Here is a 13,627-nt window from a genome sequence, read left to right as displayed (position 1 = left end):
CCTTGCGAGGAGGTGGTTCAAGATGCAAGGTACCCTGTTGTTGGAGGGCTATGAATTCTTCGGCCATTTCTTGCCTCCATTCGTGCTGTTTGGTAGCCTCTTTGAAGCATATAGGATTAGGTTCTTGATCAGAGCTTGTAGAGCTATGAGCAAGAAGATTCAGGCGTTTGGACGGCTTCAGTGAGCCGGTTTGTTTTCTGGTGACCATATGATGTCTTGTTGTCGGTATCACTAAAGGAGAGGTGGCAATCGATGCTGGAGAGTCGGGCGGAGTAATGCGACTGGATGATAGGTTGGATTGAGGCGGGAAATGAGTTGTGGTGTTTGGTGTGGTAGAAGATTTTGTGGACTTTGTTCTCTGCTCCAACACCTTTGATACGGGTATTAGCATGGCGGAGGGGAGATCCTGGGCATGATCCTGAGAAAGCATAGTAAAATTAGCGAAAGGAAATGAATGTTCAAGGAATGTAACGTGGCATGATATAAAAATTTTATTGGTCTCCCTGTTAAGGCATTTGTAGCCTTTATGGCTTTTCGAGTATCCAATGAATGTGAAAGAACTGGATTTTGGGTGATGTTTTGTGCGCGTATGTTGTGGTAGTAATGGAAAGCATTCACAACCGAAGGTCTTTAGATGCTTGTAGTCCGGCTTGATGTTGAATAGTATTTTCAGCGGCGATTTGTATTGAGTGTTCGGGGAGGGAATTCTGTTAATCAAATAAACCGCCGTGGAACTAGCTTCGGGCCAGTATTGGTGCAGGACGGATGCTTTATGGAGGAGCGATCGAAGAGTTTCCACGACATGCCTGTTTTTTCGTTCGGCCACTCCATTTTGTTCTGGGGTGTACGGGCAGGATACCTGATGTCGGATGCCTTTAGAGACAAGAAAGGATTGCATCTGATGGTTAGTGAATTTAGTTCCGCCATCTGTCCTAATGATTTTGATCCGATGATTTAATTGATTTTCAATGAATGTGGTAAAATGTTTAAATGTAGCAGTGACATCAGATTTATGCAGCAGAGGAAAAAGCCATGTGTATCTGGAAAAATCGTCAATGAAGATAACAAAAAATATAAAATCAAAGACGGAGGGGACAGGAGACGGACCCGAAACGTCTAAGTGCACCATTTCGAGAGGTGTGCGAGTTCTTGAGTGAGAGGACTCGAAAGGAAGCTTATGATTTTACATTGAATACACGTAGTACATGGTTCAGAAAAATTTAAATACGTAATGTAGGATCGCTGTGAGAGATCCCTTGCAATGTTCGAAGGTGAAGATATCCCAGGCGGTCGTGCCACACTGAGGAAGAGTTCTTGGACGCCTGAAGCGTTGTTTCTAGATGCTGGGCGAAAGATGCCTGCTAGATCTTGTACAGACCGCCACTACACGGACCTCGTAGCAGTTGTTGATTGGTCATCAGATCCTTAAAAACAAATCCCATTGGGTCAAACATAATTGAAATGTTGTTATCTTTAACGAGATTTGAAATTGAAAGAAGGTTATGTGAGATATTCGGAACATGAAGTAATTTTGATAAGAGAAGCTTACGATTCGGGGTAGGAAGAATGCCCGTGCCCGAGTGAGCAATGGGAATATTTCTTCCGTCCCTGATGAAGATGCCGTCGGAGCTGGGGTACATCGTCAGTTGAGAAAGGTTGTCGGCGGTGTTGGTCATGTGGGAGGAAGCGCCGGAGTTGAGAAACCAATCGCAAGTGGGTGGAGCATAATTGGCGTTCATACGATGCCAACAGGCATCGGCTGTATGACCCTTCTTGGAGCAAATCTGACAGATAGGGGCTGGTTAATGTTGGCCGGAATGATTATTGTGGTTCTGATTTTGCGTAGACCGACCTCTGGTGCGTCGTCTGCGGCCCCTGCCAGCATATAGAGCGGCATGCTGCAGGGTATCAGTGGATAAGCGAGCTGTGTCTGCGTTGACGTGAATTTCCTCGCTGATTAGCATTGCGTAAAGATTTTCAAGTCGAATGGGTGAGGGAGAATTTCGGATGTAAGTCTTGAATGACTGGTAAGCGGGAGTTAACCCATTCAAGATATACAAAATGATGTCCTCCGAGTCGATCGTAGATCCGGTGGAGGCGATTTGATCGACTAACTTCTTGATCTCGGTCAGGTATTGGATCATTGAAAGATTTTTCATAGAGACATGGTGAAGCTCATTCTTGAGCTGAATTACTTTAGAACGACTGGTCGCCTGGAATTGGATTTCAAGAACTTGCCAAATATCGTGAGTTGTGTCGAGATGGATGATGTAGGGTAGAACGGTCAGAGAAATCGTTGAACAGATTGCCGCCTGAAGGTTATGATCGGTAATGCGCCAGTTCTTGATTAGCAATGCTGTCGACGGATCGGACGAGTCGTCGGAGTGAGTGGGCAGAGCAAGAAATTGCTTGAAGTCGTTCGCGCGAAGCAGCTTGAGGATCTGATGGCGCCAGATCGGGTAGTTATAGGTTGAAAATTGATTTGGGACAAGAGTTTTGAAGTTAGAGACGACGAATTTGAGGGAGGGAGATATAGGTGAGTTTTCCGCCTGAGAGATGGGTAGCTGTTCGGTGGCCGCAGAGGAAGAAGCCGAATGTGAGGTTGTCATTCTTGAGGGTAGGAGATAGGCCTGATACAATGTAGAAACAGAAAGGTAGATGTTCCGGCAGAGGAGCCTTACCGGAGCCGAGGAAGACAAGAGAAATGAGATTGGAAAATAGTATTGTATTATTCAAATCTTTCCTAGCTACAAGGTCTAGTATATATAGAGTAATAGGTGTACACGTGTAAACGTTTTATTGGACCTAATCATATTAGCGGTTCCTAATACTAATCAGCTGTCCTAATAAAAAGTACTTAATGAAAAAATCAAAATACCAATTAAATCTTTTAAGAATTATCTTAATGTGGAAGCGCATTTAAGACATCATTTGAAGTGGCTTTCTCGATACTTCTTAAAGTAGTTTTTTAAAACAAAAATTAAAGTTTTTATACTAAAAAGCTACTTTATGAAGCAGTAAAAAGCCGTACCAAATGAAGCCTAAAATTATAAGGAAAAGTTGATGTGGTGGCTATAGATGGGTTGAAAGCCAAAGGTCTTGATTTTAATCCTTTTGGATGAAACTCAAGTGGCTAAAAAACATTATTTTTTAAAATTACCTTTTTTAGATGAAACTGATAGTAGGTGAAATAAGGATAAAATACGGTTTATCCTTACAAAGAAATTAAAATATATATAAGTATTATATAGTATTTGCTTGAGATAATTTTCTTACTATTTTGCTTTGTAAATAGCAACTATTTATCTATTTGGTCACTATTTTCTTATTGCTTTTAAAAATTTTCAAAGCAACAAATTTTTTTTTTACGGCTGCATTACAAAAAATTACATTCCTCCATAACTTTGTAGTCACTTTTGCAAAAAGATTATGTAATCCCAAATGGACCCTGAATTTATTATAACTTTTAATAATTATAAGAAGAAGTATTTTCAAATAATTCTTTAAGCTAATCATGAAAAATAGCTTAAAAAATCAAAATATAGAATCTAAATTATATTTAAATTATAAACTACGTTAAAAGAAGATCATTTTCTTTGAAATTAGCTCTTATTTTAAATTAAACTTTAAAGATGATAGATATTGCATTTCTTTTCTCATTAAAATTTTAAATTTCTTAAAATATAATAATAACTATCATAGAAATACTATTTCGAAAGTAGTTGTATATTTATTAATGTTATAATATAATAATTAGAAGAGTTCATGCTATTAAAGTTAGATCATATATTAATTTTTTTGAATAGATGTGACTTGATACTTTCTATTGATTTTAGATTTTAAATAAACAAAACATTTTTCTTTGTTAAAAAGAATTAAAAACATTGAGTTAAGCTTTTTTTATTGTGTGTGTTTCATTTAGCTGGATTAGGAGTATTATTATAAGGTGAGTGGCATTTACTGTAGATAGATATTTTAGGCGAGTGATCCTAGATAATTGAGGTGAATAAACTCTAGGGCTTTGAGAACTCTATGGATGATCAAGCCTCAACTTAGCATATTAGAATTAATATTCATATGATTATCCTCTTAGGGAGAGTGGTCATGGCTTTACGAGCTGGATGACATGATTGTTTGGGTGAGTAACAATATTAGATGACATGATTGCTTTGATTGAATACCTTGACTAAGACCTATTACACTGTTATGTACCTATGAACCACCTATAAGTATATGTATAAGTATATAGGTTAAATGCTTCAAAAATGGCTTCTTTTTATGAAGTTATAGTTTTTTAGAGTGGTGTCATGGGGGCTTCGTTCCTTTAGGTTTAGTTTTCCTCTTTGTTGATAATTTTTTATATATTCCTTTTAGCCGTATTTTGATAGAGTAGTAATAAGATTTTGTTTTTTTAAGGAAATCAAATATCAACTAAAATTTGGTTTAGCCTTAAAAAGGATTAAAATTATCATTAAATATTAATAATCTAACTCCTTTTCTAAGATTTATTTATAACTTTTAATAATTATAAGAAGAATTCTTTTCCAATTTTTTTTATAGAAATCACAATAAATAAATAAAATAAAATGAAAATATATAATCTAAATTAATTTAAAACTTTTAAATAAGTTAAAATTATATGATTTAGTCTTAAAATTATCTCTCATTTTATTTTTAGCTTTAAAGATGATAGATATTGCCTTCCTTTATCTTTAAAATTTATATTTATAATAAAATAATTAGAAAAGTCCATGCTATAAAAATTAGATCATGTATTAAATTGTTTGAATAGTTATGACTTGACTTTTTTTTTATTTTTTTTTTTAAACAAAGAAATATTTTGCTCTGTTAAAAGAAACAAAATAATAATTTTGAGATAAACCTTGTTTTACAATGAAATTTCTTTTATTGCTTTAGAGCTTTTGAGGGACTTTTCCTCTCATTAATTTCGAGCCTGACATGGTTATTTTTGCAAATATGATTTTCGAATTTGATCACTAATATTAAAACTAAATTAAAAAATATGTATACGTAATCCAGGATTTGATTGAAGATTATCTAGATTTGTTACCGTGCTTTTCGATGATTCACAATATGTTCGAATTATTTTTTAATTTTGTTCATCATCCTTATTTTGTGAATTTTCTATTAGTGTTGAAACACAAGATTTTGAGGACTTCTCAAAATATTTCTCCATAATCTTTGTGCAAATTCAAACTCGTGAACTCCGTAAAACATAAAAACTCTAAACTAAATATAAATCTAAAAACAGTGAACAAAACAGTAAACGATTTTTTTTTTTATCCTAAACAGAAAACTAAAGAATAAAACAAATTCTTTTTCTTTATCGGTTTATCCTAAAGAAAAATAAAACAACGATAAAAAGAAAACTAAATGAAATGAAATGTGGTTTTGCCTTAAAAATGATTAAAATTTTCATTAAATATTAATAAGTTAACTCCTTATCTAAGATTTATTTATAGCTTTTAATAATTATAAGAATAATTATTTTCCAATTATTTTCTTATGAATTACAATAAATAAATAAAATAAAAGGATAATACATAATCTAAATTAATTTAAAACTTTTGAATAATTTAAAAACAATAATTTTGTCTTGAAATTAGCTCTCATTTTATTTTAAGCTTTAAAGATGATAGATGTTGCATTCCTTTATCATTATTATTTAAATTTATTAAAATATTATCAAAATTAGCAAAGAAATATTATTAATAAAATAACTTATTATTTATTAAAATTATAATGAAATAATTAGAAGAGTCCATGCTATAAAAATTAGATCATATATTAAATTATTTGAATAGTTATGACTTGATCCTTTTATTAATTTAGATTTTATACAAAGAAATATTTTGCTTTGCTAAAAGAAACAGAATAATAATTTTGAGATAAAGCTTATTTTACGATGCAATTTTCTTTATTGCTTTAGAGCTTTTGAGGGACATTTTCCTCTCATTGCAAGTTACTAAGTCCCATATTGAAGCATATTGGCTTTGATATCTATAGATGACATATAAAAAAGAGTTTTGTGTAAATTTAAAAAAAGCTAAGAAAAAGCTTAATTTCATAAGATGACTCTTTTTCCCTAAATTTTTTTGACTATATCCAGTGGAGGGGCAAGAAACTTTTCATAGAGGGGCCTTAATTTTTTTTTAATCCCCTCAACATTATTCATCAGGGCTTTGGAGTGGCATTGGCAGTTTTAAAATTTTTTATTTAAAAGAGAAACTACTTGTTGCGTCCAGGAGTATTCACGGCGGTAGAGAAATATCATATTTATCGTCTTAGTGTTGTACAAAAATCCGGCACGCAATCAGATAAGGAGAGAGGGTCTAGCATTTATGAGACACCAAGATTTTTACGTGAAAAATCCTAAAAAATAGGGAAAAAACCACGGGGCCTAGCCCAGTTTGAATGAATCAACTAATATTTGCAGTCGATTACAAATGAGGTCATTCCTTGGGAGGTCTTAGCTGGATGTACAATTTTTAGAGTACATTACATGATATGAAAAGAAAGAATCACTATTGACATGTTCGTTTGGTCGGGAGGACCGTAGTCAGTGAGGGACGGAGGTCGGAAGGCTTGTAGTCGGTGGGCGACGTAAGTCAGAAGGACCGTAGTCGGCGGGAGACAGAGGTCGGAAAGATTGTAGTCGGCGGGCGACATAAGTCAGGAGGACTGTAGTCGGCGGGCGATGGAGGTTGGAAAGACTGTAGTCTGACGACGAATATCAGAAGGACAGCGTCAGGTAAAAGTCCAACAATGGAAAGAAATCCATCTTCGTGTAGACATCCAGCGAAATCCGATAACCGGTAGAAGTCCGGCGTCGGGTAGAAACTTGACGAAGAGTGAAGGTGCGACGTCGGGTAGAAATTCAGCGTCTGTTGGTGGCAGAGGAGAAACTCCGGCCTCACTTGGGCGGAGTTTCAGCGTCAGGAGGGAACTCTGTAGTTAATTGAGAAGAATTTCCACATCCCGTGGAAATTGGAAAGAATTCCTGCGTTCTCCCGAATATCACGCAGAATCCTGGCGTGTTTGGGCAACAGGAAGAGCTCCGGCGGTGGTCAAGGAGGAGCTTCTTCCTCTCCCTTCTTATCTTCTTCTTCTCCAAAAGTTGGGATAATCAGAATACAATTTGTTTCTCTGAGGAAGTTTATAAAGTTCTGCAAATTCTTGATGTTTCCCGAAAATCCGGCAGAGTTCCGGCGTCTTCAGGCGGCAGGAAGAGCTCCGGCGGTGGTCGAGGAGATGAGGAATCTCCTTTTCCCCTTTCTCCTCTTCTTCTTCTCTCTCTTCCCCTCCTTCCCTTTGGTGTAGAATGAGGGCTCTATTTATAGTTTTTCTGGAGTGGCATAGCCAGTAAATAGGCGTGAGATCAGGGGCGAATTGGGAGTGTTTTGAATGGACGGCCGATATCGAATCCTTTGATCATGCACCTGTCGTTGGGCATTTGAAGGCCTTAGAGATGTCAAAATTTGGCGATCTTGGATTTGTTGGATTTGTCTCGTCGATTCGTTCGATTCGAGTATAAACTCGTCAAAATCGGAGACCGTTTGGTAACTCAAATTGTGGTTTGAACCTTCCAACAGCGCTTTGAGCCCTTGATTCGGACTCATTTGGGCTCGGATTGTGTTGATCTTGGTGTCGTTGGGTTTGTATTTCCGAGACGCTCAGTTTGACTGTAAGCTCGCTGAGATCGAAGTTCATATACTCCCGAAATTAATATTTGAAGTTTTCGAACTGATTTTGCCTCGAGATTCGTGCCCAATCAAGATAATTTTGTGATGACGTATCACTACTAAATATAAAATAAAGTAGACTTACAATCTACACTTTCTATTCTTCATAATTTTAAAAAATGAAATAATAGCATCATTGTCAATACAATCTAAAACTTACTATTCAATATATGAGATTAAAGTATCATTCATCAACTGGTCTCTAATTCAATTGTGTAGTCGATTTTTTATGATAATAATTGCATAAAATGCTCTTTCAACTCCTGCAATTGCAATGCATATTACTAAAGCCAATTTCAACATCCAAAAAATAAAAGGATTTAGTATTTCATTTCTACTATGAATCATTTTTTCAGCAAGACTTCCTATATCTTTTAACAATGAAACTTGAACATCAAACTGCATATCAATAATATATGTTTCCAGCTGAGTATCAAGAATCATCATATCGGAAGGAGTAAAATCATGTTTGGGAAGTCATGATTGCAAGACTGACATGATCCTTTTTGCAAATGTGATATTTTAATTTGATCACAAATGTTAAAAAAAAATTAAAAAATACGTATACATAATCTAGGATATGATTTAAGATTATCTAGATCTATTACCGTGTTGTTCGATGATTCACCATATGTTTGATTTTTTTTTGTTAATTTTGTTCATCATCTTTATTTTATGAATCCTCTATTGGTGTTGATACGCAAGATTGTGAAGACTTCTTAAAATGTTTCTCTATAATATTTGTGTAAATTCAAACTCTTGAACTACATAAAACATAAAAACTATAAACTAAATATAAAACTAAAAACAATGAACAAAGCAGCAAACGAACCTTTTTTTATATCCTAAATAGAAAACTAAATAATAAAAATAATCTTTTTCTTTATCGATTTATCCTAAAGAAAAGGAAAACAACTATAAACAAAAAACTAAATAAAATTGTTTTATCCATAAATTAAATTGTAAACTAGAAACTAAATTGAAATGTAGTAGACGCTACATTGGGTATTGAATCTAACTTAAACAAAAAAGAAATGTTGTGACGATAACGCACTGAATCTATTTTTCTTATATATTTAGTATTGAATCTAATTTATTTACTAAACTGTAAACTAAACTATAAACTAAACAAATTTTTTTTTTCTATAAACTAAATTGTAAGCAAAATTTTCTGTTTAGGAAAAAAAAAAGCTATAACATAAACTATAGAAACCAAGACGTAAGAAGGGTACAAAAGAATATGTGTATTTTAGAAATATATAAAATATTTTATTGGATGCAAATTAAATGTAATGAATTTTTTTTATCAATGCATTTTAACCATATACTTTTTAGAAATTCAACGAGTGATGGAGGTGATAAGGTGGCCCGAGATAGGAAGCGGCAGTTTGTGATCATTGTTGATAGCTGCTATGGTTCTGGTGACCGGAGGCTATTGGAGGCAGGTGATGGTTGTCTACAGTATCTGTAGCAGATATTGACCGCAGGAGGTGGCCGTTGGTAGTGTAGTGGTGGGTGTTAGTGAGGAAGGTGATGCAATATAATACTTAAAAAAAATTATTGCTTAAATTTCAAATGCGCATTAAAAAATTAAATTACTTATTAATTACATTAAAATTATTTTCCATCCAAACAATTATGTAAATTGTTTTTTTTTTGTTAAAACCCACCGACGGGACTACGCGTTAATACAGGTAAAAAAATACAGAGTCCTTAAAGGGACCTCCAGCTCTCTATTGCTCTTACGAGCTACATACAAAAAGAAAAAGAAACCTAAGAGCCGGAGTTCCCTACTAGTCCAAATTACACAATAAACTAATAACTTTCTAAGAAACAAAAACCAAAGGGAAATGATAAGCACATTCAACATAACCCAATAACCAGCACGAATAACCTACACAAAACGAGCGCGGAGCTCCAAAAATCTGCAAAAGAGGCCTGCAAAGATACTAGGAAAGAAATGAAGCAAACAACGAAAACTAAAAGACAAAATTAAACAGGAATTGGAAAGCCAACTCCCAGGATAACCAACGTCTCAGGAGAAAAACAACTCCAAAACAACAGCACCGCTACAAACACACCCGATCCACAAACACCAGCACCACTGCAGCTGAAACACCACCCAGAAACAAAACAAAGACCAACCAGGGAGACCCCAGGTAAAAGGAAGAGAAAAGGAGCAATAGCCAACCATCCACCAGAGCCCAGCCATGAGAAACCTGGAAGAAAACACAACCCAGGAACAACAACCAAAAAAACCGCAACATACCCCACCCAGGAACACCCAGAACCACCAGAACAACGAAAACCAAAACCAGCAGAACACCACACCCATCACAGAGAGCCAAACCCGACAACAGGAACTTAACGCACATTAACATAAGGCACACTACTCTTATCCAAAATAATCAAACCTTTAATCTGAACAGTGAGATTATTAAACGATAACTCAGTAATACCATGGAACTTACAGCCAAACAACGCTAACATCCTAGCAGCATAATTGACAACAGGGCAAACTACATTAAAATGGCAATTCATAGAGCCCAGAAAAAACTGAATGTTTCTACAGATATAGAAGTAAGAATAACCATAAATACCACCTTCCCCTTCAACTAAAGCTTTAATGTCCTCAATAAAATTACAATCAATCACAATATTTTGAATATCTAACCAAGCGCAGATATTAAGCCCGTGGCAGACAGCCAACAACATACCAGCACGCTTATCAGCAACCACAGTTTTACCAGCAAAACCCAAAACAAAATCCCCGGAACAGTTTCTAATCAAACCACCAATACACCAACTACTCCCAATCTGATAAATATCAAAATTAAGCTTAAAACAGTTAAGAAGAGGTTTCAGCCAAACAACAGAGTTAATCCCATGACAGCTAAAAGAAGAATCATAATGAATCCCAAAAGCCTCCATAGTAAACACCACCTTGTAAAAACTTTTAAAAGAAATAAGCTTAGCAGTATAAAGAGAGTTAACTTTCTCCTTACTTCTAATAATAATGCTTTGGTGATTCATCACGTTACCATTAAAACGGGAATCATTTCTATCCAACCACAGAAACCAAAAAATCAGAAGAGGGATAACATTTCTAATATGACCTTTAATACCCACCATCCAACCTTCCAACAAATGCTGCACCGAATAATTAGGGTCCCAGCAATTAACCCGAAAAAGATCCTCAAAGTAATTCCACACCTTGATAGCAATAGGGGAAGACACAAAAACATGCTGTAAACTTTCCACGTTAGAGCAACATTGACATTTCGAAGTAATAAACAAACCTCTAATCCTAAGAAGCTCATCAGTAGGAATAAACTTCTTCATGATTCTCCAATTAAAGATAGAAACCGTAGTAGGAATGCTCTTATGCCACATCATTTTAAAAGGTTTGAGATAATCTTTTTTATTTCTAAAAACATGTCACGCGTCTTTAGTCCGGAAGCTACCATCTTTAGTAAAAGTACAAAGTAACACATCTTTAGCCGTACGGTTAAGAGGAAGTTCAGAAATCAAATTGCATAATGGAAGAGGGAGCACAGAAGATAACTTCTCCATGTCCAAACCATTATTAGAAAAAAAGGAATTAACAATAACCATACTAGTAGAAACAGTATTCAAAAGAGAATCAATAGATAACCCATTAATCCAACGATCTTGCCAAAAATAAATAACACCTTCCCCAAGGCCCCAAGCTAAATAGGGTTCAACTTTCCATTTAATCTGAACCACACGTTGCCAAAATTTAGAATGACCATTAGAAGAAATACAAAGGGAAGGGTGAAGAACCCCACAATATTTTTTCTGCATAAACTTAGCCCACAAATTAACATTAGCCCTGAAATTATACCGCAATTTAAAAGAAATTGCATTAGCCATATCAGTCATAGATTTGCAACCAAGATCACCTTCCGGTTAAGTCTCACAACACTTATCCCACGAAGACCAATGTATTTTAGAATTGGTAGAAGATCCCCTCCAAAAAAATTTGTTGAGAATCCTATCAATCCTCAAACACACAATCTTAGGGGGAAAAAGAACTTGAAAAGAATACACAGGAAGCGAAGCAAGAACACTTTTAATAAGAACCAGTCTACCACCAAAGCTCAAAAAATTAGAATCCCAAGAAGTCAAACGATTATGCACTTTGAAAATTAATTCATCAAAAAGAAAAAGTTTTCTTTCTACCTTTGAACAATGGAATACCTAAATACTTTAAAGGCAAGACAGCTTGAGAGAAACATGTGAGGTTCTTAATATCCATCACTCTATTATGATTAACATTCTTAGAAATCACAAACCCACTTGTGGCTTTATTAAAAATAAGACCACTCACCGCTTCAAATTGCTCAAAAAATCTTAGAAGTTTAGAAACTTTATTTTTTGAAGCATTCATGAAAATAATGAAATCGTCAGCAAAACATAAATGAGAGATATTAATACCACCCAAAGTTCTAAAATACATACTAGGATACTTACTGAACAAATCAGAAATCCCCCTAGACAAATCCATAGCAAGAATAAAAATAGCCAGAGAGATAGGATCCCCTTGCCGCAAACCATGGGAAGATTTAAAAAACCCGTGACACTTGCCATTCAAAATAATGGAGAAGAAGGGACTTTCAATACAAAGACTAATAAGAGAAATAAACTTGTCATCAAAAGCAAAAAATTTCAACATTTTAGAAATAAAGCACCAATTAAAGTTATCATACGCTTTAGCAATATCAAGTTTCAAAATCATATTCCCCCCTCTAGTCTTAATATCCAAGTCTTGGCAAAATTCTTGCGCAATCAAAATATTGTCCACAATCGCACAACCTTTAACAAACCCCATTTGATTGGGAGAAATAAGTTTAGGAAAAAGGACAGAGAGACGGTTAACCATAATCTTAGAAATTAATTTGTAAAAAATAGAACACAAACTAATGGGCCTATAATCATTCCAAGTATTAACATTATTACTCTTAGGAATCAAAACAATAGATGTAGAAGTGAAAAACTTGGGAATCGGAGTCCCATTAAAAAAATCCAGAACAACATCATAAACATCAACAGAAATAAAATGCCACAAGTGTTGAAAGAACTTAACCGTAAAACCATCCGGGCCAGCCACGAAATCAGCATTCATATCAAATAAAGTATTTTTCACCTCCTCCAAAAGAGGAGCAACACAAAGACTACTATTCTCCTCTTGACTCACAATACAAGGGATAAAAGAATGATCAACAATAGGGATAGGACAAAAATTATTATTAAGATGATTTTAAAAAAAATTAACACCAAGGTTAGCAATCTCATCCCCATTTTCAGTAAAAGTACCATCACCACGATCAATTTTATGAATACTATTAATAGCACGCTTGTTGCTAACCAAAGCATGAAAAAAACTAGTATTATTATCACCTTCCGCCAGGTAATTAATAGCAGCCTTCTGCTTCCAATAAGTCTCTACCTGACATTGAAGGTTAGTGAGGACCAATTTGGCCTCCTTAAGAACAGCAAAATTATCATCCGTGGGATCATTTTGACGACAGGCCTCAAGAGCATTAATCTTCTCCTCCACCTCCTTAATATTAGAAAAAGTATTTTTAAACACATTCTTGTTCCACCAATTGAAAACCATCTTAAGCCTTTTAAGCTAAGCCCAAAGACGACACATGCCAGAAATAGAGTCATCAGGGAAAACAGGCGCAGACCAGTTATTGTGGACTACATTAAAAAATGAATCATGAGCTAACCACATTTTCTGGAATCTAAAACGAGAATTAAAACTAGCAGAATTAAAATTAACATTAATAAGCAAGGGGGAATGGTCAGACAGAGTACGACTCAGATACACAACCTTA

Source organism: Dendrobium catenatum, unplaced genomic scaffold (assembly GCF_001605985.2).
Source record: "Dendrobium catenatum unplaced genomic scaffold, ASM160598v2 fragScaff_scaffold_1387, whole genome shotgun sequence".
Taxonomy (NCBI): Eukaryota; Viridiplantae; Streptophyta; class Magnoliopsida; order Asparagales; family Orchidaceae; genus Dendrobium; species Dendrobium catenatum.
This window is presented reverse-complemented; position numbering follows the sequence as displayed.